The sequence below is a fragment of the Gavialis gangeticus genome, unplaced genomic scaffold, assembly GCF_001723915.1.
Source record: "Gavialis gangeticus isolate Ggan-Ray unplaced genomic scaffold, GavGan_comp1, whole genome shotgun sequence".
NCBI classification, from domain to species: domain Eukaryota; kingdom Metazoa; phylum Chordata; order Crocodylia; family Gavialidae; genus Gavialis; species Gavialis gangeticus.
The window spans coordinates 178,562,023-178,569,973 of record NW_017729024.1 but is presented as its reverse complement, the minus strand read 5'-3'; the positions used below and the strand labels follow the sequence as shown (position 1 = coordinate 178,569,973).

Genomic DNA, 7,951 nt, shown 5'->3' with positions numbered 1-7,951 from the left:
GTAAAAAGGTGTTTTGGTACCAAAGCTGGTGAAGTAGCACAAGTGAAAATCTACAGAGGCGAGAAAGAGGGCAACGCCATGTGGTCAGCAAAGATGAGTCTGGGAGGCAGGAGTATAAGTATCAAGGGAGGACAGAGAATCAGGGATACTGCTGTGCCCTGGGCCAAGCCAGACACTGCTGCATCCAACTCGAGGGAGGGAGTACCCATGCTCATTCAGCAGGGATTGTTGTTGGGGGCTCTGTGATGCACATGATGGGATGTAGAGCAACCAGCCACACCAAAGCAAACATGTCTGGGGTGGGCCTGGGGGAAGCAGGGCTGCTGTTGCAGCTGGGCAAATTTTCTCTGGTCCTCTGTGCCCTGGGTAGCAGAGGCATCATGCTGCCTGCAACAGAGCACTTGTATCCCATGGCTTGGGGCCCTGGTCCATCTGCGCACTCATCCCCTGCTCTTCTCAGGTGTCCAATGTGTTGCCCTCTTGCTAAACTGGCCTAGATTTGCCTCTGCCTCTGTCTTGCTTCCCAAGCCCCACTCACTACCTGCCTAAATGAAATACAACCTTCTTCCTATATTCCCTCCCTGTCCCTACCCATTGCAGCTCCTCTGCTTTGCAGCCAGGGGAGACCTACCCCTTCCCTTAGTGTCCTCCCGAGCCCATTCCCATCTCGTGGTGAGGCCTAGCTAGCCTCGAAACCTGCCCCTTCACCCCTTCCCCCCCAAGAAATACATGGTTCAGTCTAAATAATTATAATGAGCGATGCAATAAAACTCTGTTCCTGCTGAAGAACAATGCCAAGGGGAGCCCTTGAGCAATGCCCTTTGGTGGTGCCCACCCCAGGGCAGCCTGTAGTCCTCCCAAAGCCTGCAGAAAGTGAAACCAGTCAGGTTTGCTTCAAAGGTTGCAGGTGAGCAAAATGAGAAAGAGAAAAAAAAAAGTAAATAAATGGTATATCTATAGTGCAAGGCACATCTGATGCTTGAAATCATGTCGGCTGGAATCATCCAAGGAGAGGATGAAAATCTGTAGGATGGAATAAGAAGTTCAACGCATCCTCTAGGAAAGCAGGGCTGGAGGGATGTAGAAGCTATTGCATGATGAGCTTAAAAATGTGAAGGTGAATGGTTTGCTTTTCCTGGGTTTGTAAACCATCTTCTTCTCTTTCTGTCTCTCAAAAAAAAAACATTAGGAAGGCTGAAAAACCTATAGAAAGGGGTCATTCCCCATAAAAACTGGTTGGGTTTTGCTTATGCACAGTGTCTGTGAGAGCCTGGCTGAGCAGCTGTCCCCACCGGGGTAAAACTGACTCACCACTAGAGCCAAGTCAGACAAAAACACCTGTGCCCTGTCTCCAGCTGTAGCTCCTGTCCTGCCATCCCAAATGCAGTAGCACTCAGGGTGAATTATAACTCCTAATTTTCCTGTAGTGGATGCTGCTTTTGGTTCTCCCTTCAGTGGCAGCACCTGGCAGCCCCCTGCTCCGGGGCTTTTGCTGGTTGCTGATAGCAGCTGGGAAGCAGTATTATTCTGTATGTGAATGGTACTGGCTTCTTGAGGGGGCCAAGGGGGAGGATGGAGGTTGCCTTTATCACAGGGATTGGGACATTGGCTGCAGTTAAGGCTGGGGGTTTTGGCTGGAGTGCTCAGATGCTCCTACTGGTACTTAAGGACTCAGGTCCAGTGTCGCTCTTCCTGCGTCATACTGGGCTAATTGACACGAGATGCTAAATGCACAGTAGACTCATTCTACTGCGGCGGGCAAAAGCCACGCCAGTGCACTAATGCGCAGTTGAATTAGTTTACTGAATGTGCTGTAATTAATGAACATGTAGATGTGCCCACTGATCACCAAATTGTGCGTCTGGCAGGAGTTTTCCCAGTAGGTCAGACTGGGCTGAAGGGAAGGTTGCCTTTCTCTGTAGTATGCAGCATGGTCCTTTTCCTAGGAGCCTCTGAGCATATATTATTCAACTGCTTCCTTGCCATTGCTGTGGCAGGGTGTTGCGTTTACCTGTGGTATGCTATAGGTATGTCAGGTTTTGTGCCTTGTAGTTGTGTAGGCGGGCTTGAAATGATGATTTTGGGGGATGTCTTGGGGAAATGATTGCCTGTGAATGCAGCGCTGGTCCAGGAGGCTTGTTGTGGTCTCAGTTTCTCCTGTCCAAGCCCCACATGTCCCTGCGTGGCCATGCAGCACATAGCATTTCAGGTTCAGACCTCCACTGGGACCTCCAGCTGCTTCTGCATAATAGAAATGACAGGTAACACCACCAGGTCATAACAGTCATAGGGTTGGGGAGGACTGTCTAGATTAGCCCCCTGCCCAAGTGCAGGATTAGCAATTTCTAAAGCATCCCAGGCAGATACCGGTGACGAAGAGGTCACAGCTTCCCCGGGCAACATTTTCTATTGCCCTGCTGCTCTCACAGCTAGGAAGCTTTTCCCGAGATGTGACAATGTCTGCTTTGCTGCCGTTTAGACCCACTGCCTCGTGTCCCGCCCTCGGTGGCAAAGGAGAACAAAGTTTCTCCATTGCTTTGATAGCCCTTTTCAGCTAATTCAGGAATGTCTTTGCTTTGGAGACTTTTAGATGATTTCTGAGCACTTTATGAAGATTTTGAAAGTGGGGGAAGAAGTTTGATTTAAATGAGGCCAGGCTCTTTTTATCTTAAAAGATTATGAAAGTGGTACCACGGAGCTGTAGGAAACTTTAGTTTTTCTTTCAAGTCCAAGTTGCCTCGGTTGAACTTGTTGGCCGGATCCATCCCTTTCCTTCTGGCTCCTGTAAAATCTCCCGGAAAGGCAAAAACAGGCAAACAGCAGCAGTTTGTTTCATTTTGATCTTGTAGCTTTGACATGATTCATTGAAAATAAATGCTGCATCTTTAAGGATTTGCCTGCAGCTAAATAAGGGTGTGCTAGCTCCACCCTGCTGCTTTGTTAGGGAAGAGGGCTTTTATTTTCTGGGGTGGGTTGCTTTTTTTTTTTCCCTTTGATGAATCTCAACCATGAAATAAGAAGAGGTTTAAAGCCATGGCCCTTGAAAACACAAGGCACTTATCTGCCTACGTGTCATCTCACCCATGAAGAGATGAAGGACTTGGACTCAATGGAAACCAAAGCTTCCCCCTTCATGTAAGTGTGCTGTTGCCTCATCTGGTGCTTAGGCAGGTAGTAGAGAGGAGAGCTTCACAGGTAAGGTTGCTGTTTTTATAATGTCTCTCTCCAAAGATCCTGGCCTGATGTTACTTAGCTGTAGCAATGAAGGGGCACATGAGGTACAGCTGTGCTGCAGCTAGACACCAGTTCACAGGTGAGTAGTTTTGGGTGGATGTCTCTGTTTTAATTGGAGGTCTTTTAAGTGAGAACTGTATGTGCTGGTGAAAGCAAAAAGGAACATATTTTCCATCAGGACATCGAATGGCCTAGCCAGTCCAGTCTTGGTTTAGCCTATTGCTTTCTGTTCCAGAAAGAGCAGTTGAGTTCCCCCTTCCTTGTTCATGAAGCTATGTTTTTGGTGCATTAGCTGTCTTTTCAAAGCTAAAGCCTCAGCTTCTGGGCATCCACCTGTTTTTTATACAGCTGTGAAAGGTCTGAGCTCTTGTTCCTTTTCTGCAGAATGGATTTCTTGCGGCAGTCCAAAAGAAACTGCAGGACTACATACTAAAAAAGGGGCAGAAAAACCACATGCTGTGCTATTTTGGTAGTAGCAAATTATGCCTTCTACAAATTACCGTTGGTTATGAACACAGTGCGTCTGTCTGTAAACGTATAACAATGGTTTGCCTTCAGCTGGCCACTAATACATTTAAAGTTAGAATAATACCAGTTGAAATCCAGAGCGTCTCCTCCTTTCTGAGCTCTGATTTATTCCTACCAGCAAATGTCAGACTTAATTATACAGCTATAAAACTTATACTTCACAGACTGTTAGGCATCTTATTAGAAGAGACCTGGACTTATTAGAAAAAGACTTTAGCTGGTTCTTTAAATAGCTTAGGAACTTTTAACTCCCTACTTATAGTTTCTTTCCCTCTTACTGATTTTGCTTAGTCCTAAAAAATTATAATTGACCCATTAAGACATTGGTAGCAGGGAGGCTGCAAAACATGTCGAAACTGAGAATCTGCAGGCTGTTTATTCTGAAAGACATGAATATCAACCCAGAGACACTGCATGGAGGCACTCAGAAACTGTGGTGGGGAGCATGGTATAAATACCTTGAGCGAGAGATTAGACTAGATTAGATTAGATTAGATGTGGAAATTGGCTCCACCTATAACATTACAAATAGACTGGAACATTTTGATACATGACAAGATATCCATCAGCTGTAATAAAAAGCAGTAATTTGGTTTGCACTTTTTTTTTTCCTACCTCCTCTGCTTCAGAGGCCAAGTAAAACTCAAAGACACGTTCGTTCCCTGCCCCTCTCTCTTTTAACACATATATCCACGTCCCCTGTTACAGTGGGATAGCAAATCTAGCATACCACACATTTGAGTTCATGTTCAGGCTGGAATATTGAAGCAATTTCAAACAGCAGCTTTCAATCTTAACTTTCATTGAGGGACTTCCTGCCTCCCCTTGTTGCCTCGTTGGTCCATCTAGTCTGCTTTGCAGTTTCTACTGCCCATCAAACGATGTTCGGTTGGCCAGAGCAAAATGCTTCAGAAGATGTGGCCTGATGCCACATAATGGACAATTCTGCAATAGCATCTAAAAGTTTCTTCCTAAGCTTCAGGCTGTGAGTCTGAAACATAAGTAGCAGTGCTTAACTATAAAATGCAGTGTCCCTTGGGCTCTTCTTTGTACTTCTGACTCAACCTGAGATGTTTTTTTCCCCCCATAGTGCTCAGGAAATGGTATAAACAGTGGTGCACAAGGTGTTCAGCTGTAGATCAACTTCCTCTTATACTTGGGGTTTGCTGTGAGGTACACAGCTGCAAGCTAAGGCCTGCGGTTTTTGAAGAGACAATGAGACATCTCTAGACCAAGCAACTCCCACGGACTTCAGATGAAGCTGTGGGAGGTCAGCATTTTTGGGAATGGGGCTGTAGGTGTTTCAAGAAGCTAGTTAAAAAATGGAGACCGCCTGAAAATGAACGACCTCTTTGGAAATGTAGTCCTGGAATTGGACTGGGCAGAAAATGAGGGTTGGAAGGGACCTCCGGTGGTCGCATCTAGTCCAACCCCTGCTCAAAGCAGGACCAGCCAGGGCAAGATTGAAAATCAATCTCTCTTGAATATAAGGAGGTTATTTGGGAGTGCTGAGTATTTTTCTTGTCTAGCTGCCTTTAACAGAGACCACTATCATTGTAGTAAGCACAACCATCCAGACTTTACGTCTTAGATATATTTGCTAATAATATGCCTCTCTCCTGATTCCATCTCCCTATGCGCCATAATCAAGAAACGTTTCCCGTTATGAGGAACCTTTGGAGATTTTGAAAAATTTTCCTATGAGGAACCGGGATAAAAGATTTGGTTAGGCATCTGGCTGGGGTCATCTGCCCCAGCACTCTTTGCTGCTTGGGCAGGGGGTTGGACTCCATGATCTGTTGAGGTCCCTTCCAACCCTAGCATCTATGAATCGTTTGTTTTTTTTAAATTAAAAAAAATTTTGTTTGCCCAACTCACAGCTGAAGAACATTCAAGTTTGAGTCAGATGGCACATTTTGTCTTGTTTTTAACTTTTAAAATATTTTTCTGTAAGTTGTCTTAAATTGGGAAACCAAAATCTATTTTGAAGTGATTAATGGAATTGTTCATTACAAAAGTGTCAAAATGTGGCACTTTTGACAATTACCAAATATTTTCTTTCCTTGCCCCCTTCCCCCCCCCCCAAAAAAAAAATTAAAGGTTTGTTTGAACCAGTTTTCCCTGTGAAATGTTTTGGTTTTGGACAGATCAGCATTTTTATACAGAAAAACGTTTCTCTGAAGAATTCCTGTCCGCCCCCAGTCTAAATGGCGTCACTCACCCCTCTGCTTAGCTTTCTATTTCAAACGGTCCATCGTTTTTATATTAAAAAAAAAGTATAGGTAACGATAGCTGTGACAATATGACTGTTAAATCCTGAGCCATGAAAAAATGGTCTAAAAAACTCTGTCTAACCAAGCTCCTCCTTTTATGCACTTCATTTTATTTATTTTGTTTGAATAGATGCAGATGCAAGAACATCCCACCAGCTTTATCCTGGTCAGCAGTTAGGAACACTGGTCTTTTCAAACCCCAAATGTTCCCCTGTCCCTCCAGCCTTGGCACCAGGTCCCTCCAGCCAGGGTCCCAGGTCTTCATACCCTTAGGCACATTTACTAGGGTGCATCCACACCACAATCCTGCCTCTGTTAAGACATATAACCTACCAACCACTGCTGCCGCAAACCTGGCAGGCCCCCCTCCTCTGCCACCTCTCTCGAGCTCTCTGCCTCTAATGTGCTTGGGAACAGGGGTGGAGGATGCTGTCTGCTTCGTTTCCAAGTTTGAGGTATGTGGGGCCAGCGTGGGTGGGTTGGGCTGTATTTCTTGCTAGTACACTCAGTGTTGCTGCGGAAGTGCTATAGATACATCAACCTCAAACTCCAGTGGGTCTAGTTGCATGTCTGAAATTAAGTGCATGCATTAAGTGTTTGCAGGGTTGGAGGATTGGGGGATGCAATAAAATAAATATTTATTACCTGTATTCTGTGTGTGTGTGAATTTGTACACTCTTACACTCACACACATGCATAAATCTTAAGAGGGAGAAGGCTTAGAGCGATCATCCTGTAAGGAAAAGTGGAGAGTTTAGCTGCTGGCAGGCATAATCTACATAAATTATAATGCGGTTTACTCCTACTTCTATGCAGCCTGCTGCACTGCTCTGTTTGAAACATGTTTATATTCTGTTTGCATGAAAGGCAAGTGTTGGCTAATGTATCGGTGCTCATGAGAGGCTGCCGGGACACGTGCAAGGTATATCGTAGAATTATAGAGAAGTAGGCTTGGAAAGGATGCCCAGAGGTCACCTAATCCAACCCTCTGCCTGAGACAAGGTCGTTCCTGTCCAAACCACCCAATACAAATCTATTGTCTAACCTTGTAGCAAAACTACACAGTCAACCCTGACACAACATAAGACATAACATGCTAGCCTGACACAGGTAACACAGCCGGGGCAATGTCCTGCTGCGCTTGAAATGCACTTGAGACATCCAAGAGGGCCATGCCCACCAGTACGGGGCAGGCAAAACTCCCCCAGTCTGTGACAGGCTGATCATGGAGTAAAATTTCTTCCTGACCCCAGATACGGCCATTGGTCTGACCCTGAGCAGAGCGGCAGGACCCTTTAGCCAGGAGCTTCCAGGTTTCAGTGCCAGCAGGAGCATGGGCACACCCAGTCAAAATCCCCAGTCTTGATGGCAGCGAACACCCACCCAGTGGCTCTGAGGAAGGTAAAAATAAATAAATGTGTCACCCTGGGCGTGACACTACCTCTGCCCTCACGTGTATAGCAGGATCTTCAGGAACCCGGTAGCCAGTGGCCCTGCTCAGCTCCCTGGGTAGCTGCTGCAGGGCCCCCGAGCGAAGAGCCTCCCCTTACAATCAAACAACCTTTCAGACCATTATAAAACTACTAGACAATTGCCCGTCAAGAATGACTGGGTGGGGGACAGCGGCCTGTGTCCGGGCCCCCCTTGCTCGGCCCTCACCTTCGGGCTCCCTCGTTCCTCCCCTCTGCCATGGGTCTAGGCCCACCCTCCCTGCACCCTGCCTGCCCACTGCCATTTTGGGGGCCGGGCCCACCCCCTCCACCATTGCGAGGATGGGCCCAGTGCGCCCCCCCATCACCATTGTGGGGCTGGTCTTGGCCTGGAGCGCCCCCCGCGGCCTGTTGCCATTTCAGGGCTGGTCCCACCCCTCCTGCCCCACTGTTGTGGGTGCTGACGCCATGGGTCCAACACTGTTC

The 7,951-nt window shown here is 46.7% G+C and overlaps 1 long non-coding RNA gene across 1 annotated transcript in view; it reads left to right on the top strand.

The window, feature by feature from the left end:
- The first annotated feature begins 449 nt into the window (after positions 1-449).
- Positions 450-7,951, top strand: part of LOC109298014 — a 10,394-nt gene continuing 2,892 nt past the window's right edge. Inside the window, exons 1-2 of the long non-coding RNA XR_002097492.1 lie at positions 450-460; positions 6,285-6,292. This is a non-coding gene — a long non-coding RNA (uncharacterized LOC109298014). The remainder of the gene's footprint in view (positions 461-6,284; positions 6,293-7,951) is intronic.